This window comes from Anthonomus grandis, chromosome 15 (genome assembly GCF_022605725.1).
Source record: "Anthonomus grandis grandis chromosome 15, icAntGran1.3, whole genome shotgun sequence".
NCBI lineage: Eukaryota > Metazoa > Arthropoda > Insecta > Coleoptera > Curculionidae > Anthonomus > Anthonomus grandis.
In genome coordinates this window covers 7,920,750-7,930,685 of record NC_065560.1, presented here as the reverse complement: position 1 = coordinate 7,930,685, position 9,936 = coordinate 7,920,750, and the positions used below count along the sequence as shown (strand labels likewise).

The window sequence follows — 9,936 nt, the reverse complement described above, 5'->3', positions numbered from 1 at the left end:
TGAAACCGTTAAATAACTTTTAAATAGTTTGAGCAAAGCAAGAGGCTTGTCAAAAAATGTTGGATGGTGACCCTTATAGAGAGAAATCGGTATAGATATCTTCGAGTGCGTGCACAAATTCCGATTTCCAAATGTTAATTTTCTCGAATAGTCGTTTTTCAGCGGTCAATCATTTAACCAATGTTATGTCTCCCTAAGAACTTTTTTTCTTAAGTAATAGTATTTCATCCATCAATAATATTTATTCACGCTTGGATTGGTACTTCGGTCCAACAATTTTTACTTAAAAACATTAGCCTCGGCTGGTATTCTTTTGTGGCAAATGGTGCTTCAGGAAACACTAAAAAATGATAGGGAATACGATAGTTTGGGAAAAAATTTGGGAAAATGGTCGAAAAAATTGACGTCTAGGAACTGACATTCGAGATGACTGGAAATCCTTTGAATTGCTCTTCCATACTTTCACTAATGCCTTGAATAAACGTTACAAAAACTTGATAACGTGAAAACTTGACTAATTGATAACTATATTACAGTAGACACTGTAGCAACTTGTACTAATAGACTTCAATAGTATGTGTTAATTTTTTCTTATAAAATCTAACTTTGTTATTTTTATAACAGGTGTTTCTATTTAAAAAAAAAGTAATAGTGAAAGTAAAAGTATCAATTTTTATTAATGGAAAAAATTCTAATAGCTCTAACTAACTTTCTAATGTGCACTAAATTTTAATTCTTCCGCCTTAAATCTAGTAGAAATCTGTAAGACGAGTAAGACGGTTAATATGCTTTCCATGTACTTGAAAAGAAAGTCTATTTTTCATTTGTTCTGCGCATATAAAAATTGCCTTCACCTGAATTAATCTTGGTCGTGATCATGGACCTTTAAACTGTAGCAAAATCAAGTGTAGAAAATTAAGAACAGATAACCGGTAAAGTCGGCACCGCGTGTTTACCTATAAATTAATAATTTCTAGCACGGTGGTCGGCATGTTCGGTTTGTACTAATTAATAAACCAGATCGTAATCGATATACTTACTCATGTGGATGTTATCATAAATTTGTCACGGGAGATGAATTTTCCTCCTGTTGATTCCGGGTACAAAAATCCTGATTAATTACCGCTTAGCGGTTATTAAATACCTTGCGAAATTTACTAAGAAACGTGCTTAATTAAGGATATAAAACAAGTACAAATCTGGAAGAAGAAATTTTATTATACTTCTTTAAGAATATTTTATTTTTATATGTATTAAAAATAATGTAAAATGGATTTCCAGTTGATTTTCCAATTATTGCATCACTGCAAATAAAAGTATACGAGTTTTTTTAATGGCTCATCATGCATATTGAATCTAATAGATACAAGTTAAATACAAGAATATTAAAATATTAAATTTACATTAAAAAATCACTAGCTAGCATAACAATGATGTAATTATAATTTATCTGCATTTTTAAACCTTATTATCATAAATTTTGCAATGCAAATTAAATACATATAGGTTCCATGGTGTAATGGTTAGCACTCTGGACTTTGAATCCAGCGATCCGAGTTCAAATCTCGGTGGAACCTACTTTTTCCTAAATAAATATTTGTTAATATATATAACAGCTATTGCCACCTTTTTTTAATTTTAAAAGAAGAAATCAGAGATACTGAAATACTTTTTGACCTTATATTTTTATTACATTATTTTGTTAGTTTATCTTGCTTACCTTGAAAAGATGGTGAGGATGACGTTCGTCCAGTGAAGCTGAAGGATGTTTAGAAAATAATTAACCACTTGCCCTTACAAACTTTGATAAAATGCTATATTGGCAAAATTGTGAATGCTTCAATAGCATTCACACAAATTGAGCTTACTTAAAATATCTCAAAAAGACTTAACCTCGTATATGTATAATAAACATAAAATGTATGATTAATAAAAATAGCTTTATAAGTTTTAGCTATTATTTTTGTTTTTTTTTTTAATTTATTAATGCCTGTATGTTTTTGTCCTGCTGTGCTGTAAGCTCCTATGTGAATAAAAAAAAATTATATACACTGCTTAAAACAATTATCGCATACTTTTTATTTAAGATTACACGAAAAACAAATTTTAATTTTAATACATAAAGATTCTTTCTATTAAAAAATTTCTAATAAAATTATATTAGTATTGGTGCCCCTTGTAACTTCCATATAATTCCGTGCATATAAGTATTCACTATCTTTGCATGCCTGTTATCAGATTCTAGATATACTCTTCAAAAATACCATTCCATTTTTCTTCAGGCAGCTGTTCTAATTCTGCTCCTTAAAGTTCTTTCTGGTGTATTCCATACGTATTCTATTGGATTAAAGTATGAAGACCTAGCTGGCCTTTTCATTCTTTCAATATTCGTATCATGCAGCAACCTCCTTACTATATGGGCTGTGTGTGTGTGGTCGAGCTAATACTATTAACACACGATAATTTCATATTAATCCACGATAATTCGTGGATTAATATGAAATTATTACCAACAAATAGGACAAAAGAGTATGTTATTCTTTTGCCCTATATATTGGATTCTCAACTCATACCTCTTAGAATAAAATAATACACTGAAATAATACAGCCCTCCAGTCTCCAGTAAATACTAATTTGGAAGCACGGTGTTACCTGGTGAGCCGTGAACCAGTCGCATCTCTTCTTGGTCCTACATTATTTTTGCTAAGTCTGTTTTTAACTGCCTGATCACAAATCCTTATCCTATCAGTTTGTGTTAGCTAAGTTTATAAGTTTCTAGCCGTTATTGCACGATTTTTTAAAGTTTTTTGAGACCGAGACTTGGTTTTGTTCTCTTTTGATTTAACAGAAAAAAAAGTGATAACTTAGAGGCTTTCACCCGAAACATTAAGTTCATTTAAGTCAAAGACACCTGAAACTGCTAGTGCCTAGGCGAATGCACCGCAACATTATTCAGCTTTTGCTCGAACATCTTCTATACATCTTCCTAAAGCGACTTCGGAAATTAGTACTTTTGGGTGGTCTGATGACCGGTCATAAAGTTATAAGAAAAAAACTTTCTTATCCGCTGTTCCCTTCTATTAACGACATGATTGCTAGCTCTTTTTCCTGTGGATCCTGATATTTTTTGTATTTTTTTAAACTTTATTCAAACTAAAACAAGAAATGTATATACTTGTCACTGGAACGCCGTTACATTCTTCTTTTTGGAGATTTGGTTCCTCTAGGCCATCATTTGTTGCGCTTGGTATGGTACCACTTCCAATTACTAGAATATCCATGACACTGGAAATGGATCAGATAACTTGGAGGTATCAGATTGTTTACCTCTTTTTCCAGGCGACACTACTACATCAGGTAAAACCACAAATTTAATGAGACAAATCCATTTGTAACCCCAGATTTGGTAAAACGTGCAAATTCTAGTCTTAAGTAAGAAAAATTCTATGCAAAGTCGATTAACAATTATTAAAGACTACTTTCTTATCCATATATAAGTAAGGAATCAAGTGAATTTTATGATTATTTTTAATTACGCAATTACGCATTAACGAGAGGCCCCAATTAATTCAGCCTTGAAGTAAACAAAATATTTCTTAAATATTTGGATTTAAGAAATCTAAGCTGCAAATATTATAATTACTTTAAATACTATGTTTCTACACAACCCAAATGGTTTCTAATTATATTGACAATTTTCATCGAAAAATCGCAAATTTATTTAACTATTTATGACGTCATCATTATTTGTCTGCATTTTTTAAATATTATCTAAAACTGAATATCATCTGTTTTGCAATGTAAATTTCTACATATAGGTTCCATGGTGTAATGGTTAGCACTCTGGACTTTGAATCCAGCGATCCGAGTTCAAATCTCGGTGGAACCTGCTTTTTTCCTAAACTTCTAAGCTACTGAGATGTTGATAATAGTCTTGTTTTCTTTAACTTGAAGAATAAAACAAAGACACTAAAATACTTAATTTTTTTAGGGTTAATGTATATTTTTTATATTAAAAAAAAAACTATTTAATTGTTCCTTTGTAAAAAATACCTGAAAATAAAAATATATGTATTTCCCGTATTAGGTTCAGCTTGCCGAATGGAAAAAGGTACTAATTCTTCGCATTATACTCTTGACTCCTATTATTTTGTGGTCCAAAGTCTCAAAAAGCATAACATTAAGCCCTACAGCACAAATACGATAAAATTAAAGAACAAACCACCCAGTTATTAGATTATAGAAATGTTAAGAAAAGCAGGAAAAAAACTTTAAAGAGTGGCTGAGAGAGAACAAAATTAAAAAGTATTATTTTATAATACGCTGCTCACCTTAAGAAAAGACTTATCACTCTAAGAGTATCTTTTAGCTTCTAGTTTACCCCAGTAACACAAATTAATGATAGCTGCAATAAAAATAGATCATTTATTAAGCCATTTTGAGATCAGTCTACATGGTCTTCAAAATCTACGTTCCTTTACAAACTGATTATTACAAGCTTAATCGAAAAAACTTTTTAGTAAGTGTGACAAATTAGTAAGGGCTTATGTGGCATTAATTTCGTTTCCATACAATATTTAGAATTAAAAAAAATCTCACACATTATTATCACTTCCTTTATCTCTTTAGCCAATTCGAGTATCTTTATCTTAAATTTCTTGGATACAGGCTAGAAGGTTTTTCATAAACTCATTAAATTTCTATTCACGTTAATTTCTATCTTTTTCCTCTATGGCCAGTATAACAATGTGCATCATAATAGTAGCACGAACCTATACTCTACACAGCTGTCTGTAAAATTCTGCAGGACACAAGCCTGAAAATCTCAATAGACCAGTAAGAAATCTACCATTGCCTTCTAAACTAAATTATTTTCTATGTAATATCAATCTGCTGTGACAGCACACCCACCTTTAAGACCATTAAGGTTCGCTCGAAGCTAGTTCTGTAAAGGTTATAAAGGGCAAGGAAGGCTGCAGGAATAATTTATCTGTCTACTTAGGTAATGCTAACGCTCAATAAGATACGTTGCATCCATCAGGCGATTTATGTGTGCATGAGCAGTTACGAAAATATATTTAATTTTTATTAAAAGTCTTAAGGGACAAGTATCCTACCAACCGTTTCGAAATAATTAAATATTAGAACTCCTTATTTGCCAAGATCTTAAATAAAAGTCTAACTCAATCAGTGTGTCAAAAGTCCAAAACACGTAAGGGAAATCAAAAAATTCACTTACAATAAGTCAAAATTACCCATAAATTTCAGGAAGTAGCTAAGAACCGAATATATTAGATATACCAAAGGTTATTGACTATTATCCGAATATTCAACACATGACGGCAAGAAAACCGAGAAGAATCATCCGACTTCCAACTAAGGTAATAGCTCATTACTCAGCACTGATTTGCTCCACATGGCCCAAGACGTTTCGCTCACGATTTGAAAATAAATTCGCCCAGAACTAAACCCTATTATACCCGAGGCAGCAAATAACAATTTCTCGAGAAATATTTAGACGCCGCCGCCGTGCAGTCAGGTGGGTATGCCCTGTATAAATCTTCGGGTCTTTCTTGTTGTGCCTCGCTATGTTTGCCGGTTATGCTCTTGTTTGTTAGTAACCTTGGCCTCGGTATTGGATAAGTCACGGTATAAATAGATCTAATTTTGTAGGGTTTATTAATATCAGTTATTGCTTTCAGGAGGTTTAAGACCTAGACAGAAAATAGAAGTAATTAGGCGAGGATCTTCTTTAATAAACATACTATGGTAAAATTATTGCCTCTTGAGAATCTTAGCATTTATTTCAATCACTCGTCAAAACTCTTAATTATATGAAAAGCTACTTTTGAGTCATATTGCTTATTTACAGGCATAATCTAATTGGGTATTATGACCATTTTTGTTTGTGTTAATACTTTGGGTCAATTTGCTCTTATTTTCATGTATTAAAATGTATTTTCTTAATATATCTTTGTGGTGCGATATGACAATTTAGATAATGAATATGAATTCACCGCAGATAAGATAATGAAAATAGAATAACAAGGATAATTATTTTATGCTAATCAGATTAAAAAACACAGTAATTCTTAAATATGATTACATCAAAATCTTCACGATATTAAATAAGTACAGACAATAAAAAAAAAATATTATTTTAGAAATTTGCCTATAAAGAAACCTTGTTTTTGGTGATGGTGGGAAATTAAATTTAATCTATTTAAGGAAATAAGAGTTCTTTGATAAAACGACAAGAGCTTTATTGTGAGATTGGGGAGTTACCACATTAAATGCCTTGTTTAGTTTATTGGGTCAACGAACTTAGGAAAATAACCTGAAAGGGACAAGGATAAAAGTAGTATTCCTAGCAGTCCAGATGAAAAAATAGAAAAAATTTACTTTCAAAGTTTGAAGCATGTAAAAAATTACTTAACATACCTCAAAGAAAACCACGATCTTAACTTGAATTAAATTTTAGAAGTGAGTTAATAAAATGGAAAGTAACTCTAAATAGCTGAAAAATATAAGAACTGAAAAAGTCCTTCTTTTTTTAATAAATCACTAATGGATATTTACGATGACATTTTTGATCACTTCTCTATCCTTGCGGTGTATATCATTAATTGCACCATAACATATTTCCCTATTAATTATTTAATGTTACGCAGCCATGGCATTTCCTTTCTGCCGATTCCTCTTTCTCCCTCAATCTTGTTTTTTAATCATCAACTCTTAATCTTTAACAGTTTTGTTCTTTTTATAGATTTCAAAAAGTTCGCGTACTTTGGTGACGCATCTGAGATCAGTTTCAGGGTATCTGAAGAATTCTGCAGTACACCCATATCTCAAATGTTTCTAGTTTCCTAATTGCAAGCATCTTCAATGTCTCACCTTCTATACCAACATAACACTTTACGAATCTTACTTGCAAGTCGTAGACAAATTTTCAGTAGGCAAGCAGCTTTCTAAATTTTAAGAATGCTTACCGGGATTGTCCAATACGATATTTTACTTTATTTTCTGAACTACAGTCTTCAAATAACCAAGTGCCGAGATACTTACATGCATTCAGATTTTTGGTAATAATCACGAATTTTGGTTTTTTGATATATATATTGAAACCTAATAATTTACTTTGTTTTTCTACTACATTGACTCGGCAATCGGCAATCAAGACCGTGTCATCAGCATAACGGATATTGTTAACCTCTACGAACCTGTACTTCTTCTTCTACTTCTTCCTGTATCTCCACTTCTTCAAAAATTGCTTTTGAATATAAATTGAATAAAAGTGGAGAGACACACATACCTGCCATACTCGTGGGCTCTTAAATAGTATGGTGTTGGACGTGCAATTTATATATGTGTTTTGGATCTAATATAAGTTTTCGAACTAGATTACACGTCCTTTCTCTGATCGTAGCAATACTGTGCAAGTTCTTGGGTTACGAATATATTCTCTCTCGTACGCAATTCCTACCTATGCCCAAATTGCAAGTCGCTCATATTTCTTTTACACTTTTTATATATTTACTTAAGAAATAGCGGTAATGTATGGCCCATCAGCCTAATGCTCTATGGTCTTCGCAATTTTTTGCATTGGTCTTCTTAGGCAGGGGTATAAAAGTAGAGCAAAATCATTGTTTAAGGAAGTGACCAGTACCATTACAAGAAGTTTAAGTATTTCTAAAGCTAGTTCATCTGTATCGCTTTATCTATATCATCCTTAGTGATCGATGATTCAGTTAAAATGTAATTATTTTCTATTGGAAATGTGTCGTCGTCAAGGTGTTCTTTGATATATTTTTTCCTGGCATGGCTTTTTTCGTTTCTATCAAGGACTATCTGCTTATTGACTTAATTATTAACTTATTAACTTAGCGTTTTTTATGCAGGTCAAGATCGTCATGTTGGTTTTGAGGTGTTTTTTGTACTTCGTACCTTTGATCTTATGAGTCTTTGTGTGTTTCTGTACATGTTTCCATCCGCTAGTTTCTTGTTTTTCCGGTGCTTAATCAACAACAGCAAGATCATCCCTCATTAATTTTTGCTTTTTAAATAATAAGTCTAAAATATTCCAATCATCAAAAAAATAATAAGTTAATTCAAATACCACAAAGAGATTGAATATACCTAGAATATAACATAGTTAATCAACATCATTAGGCCTACTGGTTGTACAATATGCCATGCCAAGGTGCCCAAAATTAAAGTTATTTTTACAATGATTCTAGTGATGCTTTTGCACAAATGAAATGTTATTTTGATTATTATAAATATTATTAATAAAATCTGTTTTTTTATAACTTATTAAAATTAATGTTTTATTCAAAACTCTTTCCTTACTGGTGCTGCTTTCAAAAAAATACCATAAACGAAAAGACCGAAAAAGTAATTTTAATTAAGTTATTTTGCTAAATGTTGGCGTGTGACAAGAAAGGACCACCTCGCCACGAAAAGGTAGGTCATTAATTTTTGGCCACGATTTTTTCTTTTAATCGACCTGTGCGTTTTGATTTGCTGCTTCGCCGAGATAATTTGCTAGTCATTGTGGTTGGGTTTACTTTGGATTTCGAAATCGTATAGGACTGTTGAGCTAGCCATATTCGTAACTTCGTTTTTTTATATTTGAGGCCGTTATTTGCAAAACTCTCTCTTTGTTATTTGATTTACTTATTAACGAAAGATATTTCAGCTTTCATGTAAATTAGATTTTTGATTTATTAAATTTTTAAACCAATACAAAGTATTTATTAACAATTTTAAGTAATGATAATCCGAAATTTAAAGCTCTTACAGTTTTTGAGAAAAAAATTACAAAGAGATTATGCACATAAAGTAATAACAGAAACTCATTAAAGTTTTTTTTAATAACAACAGATAACTCAATGCAATCGTTAAAAAAGGTTTTTGTAAAAGCTCAGTTATGGTAGTTTTTATGGTTACTTTTCTATTAGTCTAAAATCCGTCAGCGAACAAAATAATGTTTGTAAGAAAAGGCTCAAATATTTTGGTGCTATATGCATGCATAACTGCCGAGGCTATTATATAGTTATGTTGTAGTTATGATTAATTATAACAATAATAATACGTTGCTCCTAAATTATATTATTGAGATATTTGATATAAATCAACTTACTATTATTATTAAAATCTTGTTGAAGTCCGCAAAAAAACGTGAATTTTGATTGTTTTGTCGACTCTAGTATTTTGCAAATGATTTAGTTGGATTAGTATTTAAAGCCATAAAACTTTTTTTGCTTTGTTATTGACCTAATAAAATAACAATCTTTATTAATTTAGCATCAATAATACAATAAGAGAAAGAAGAAAGGTATTTAAGGTGTAAATTACAAATCGTATAAGGCAAAAAAATTTATATATCATAAACAGTGACGACAAATTAAAAAAAAAATATAACAAAACTAACTCACAAAATGTCTATATAAAATAGAACCAGTGGTCAAGATTTTAAGTGCACACAAAAAAGCTGTCTTTGACTTTAAGTATCTAAACAAATGTTAAAAGTTTCTAAAAATACTTTCTACTGAGATTCTTGCATTCTCTGATTGCCTTTTTCAACTTCTTATAGTAAGTTTTTTATAATCCAAATATGACGTGGCTAATAATTACGTCATTCCTATTTCATATTATTATTTTTTTAATTTCGAGAAAAATTTTTAGATGAGAGAATATGCTCAATTATAGACTAATATTACTGTCTTACTTGACATTTCAAAAAAGCCAATTGCTAGGAAAAATTATTTGCTTATAATATAGCTTAAGCGGAGGTTTGAGTACTACTTCTGGTAAAATGAATCTAGTATCTTAAATCTCTCGAGAGTTATTTACATAACGTTTTATGATCTAACTAAAGCTTTTGATCGACCTCTCGTTCTTTTGCCGTCCACTTTCCCTTGGATCACAATTTTC

The 9,936-nt window shown here is 30.9% G+C and overlaps 2 non-coding genes across 2 annotated transcripts; both read left to right on the top strand.

Moving 5' to 3' along the window:
* The first annotated feature begins 1,505 nt into the window (after positions 1 to 1,505).
* Trnaq-uug (transfer RNA glutamine (anticodon UUG)) lies at positions 1,506 to 1,577 on the top strand. Its single transcript has one exon. It is a non-coding gene; the product is annotated as a tRNA-Gln (tRNA).
* Positions 1,578 to 3,817: 2,240 nt separating this feature from the next.
* Trnaq-uug (transfer RNA glutamine (anticodon UUG)) lies at positions 3,818 to 3,889 on the top strand. The gene has a single exon. It is a non-coding gene; the product is annotated as a tRNA-Gln (tRNA).
* The last annotated feature ends 6,047 nt before the right edge of the window (positions 3,890 to 9,936 follow it).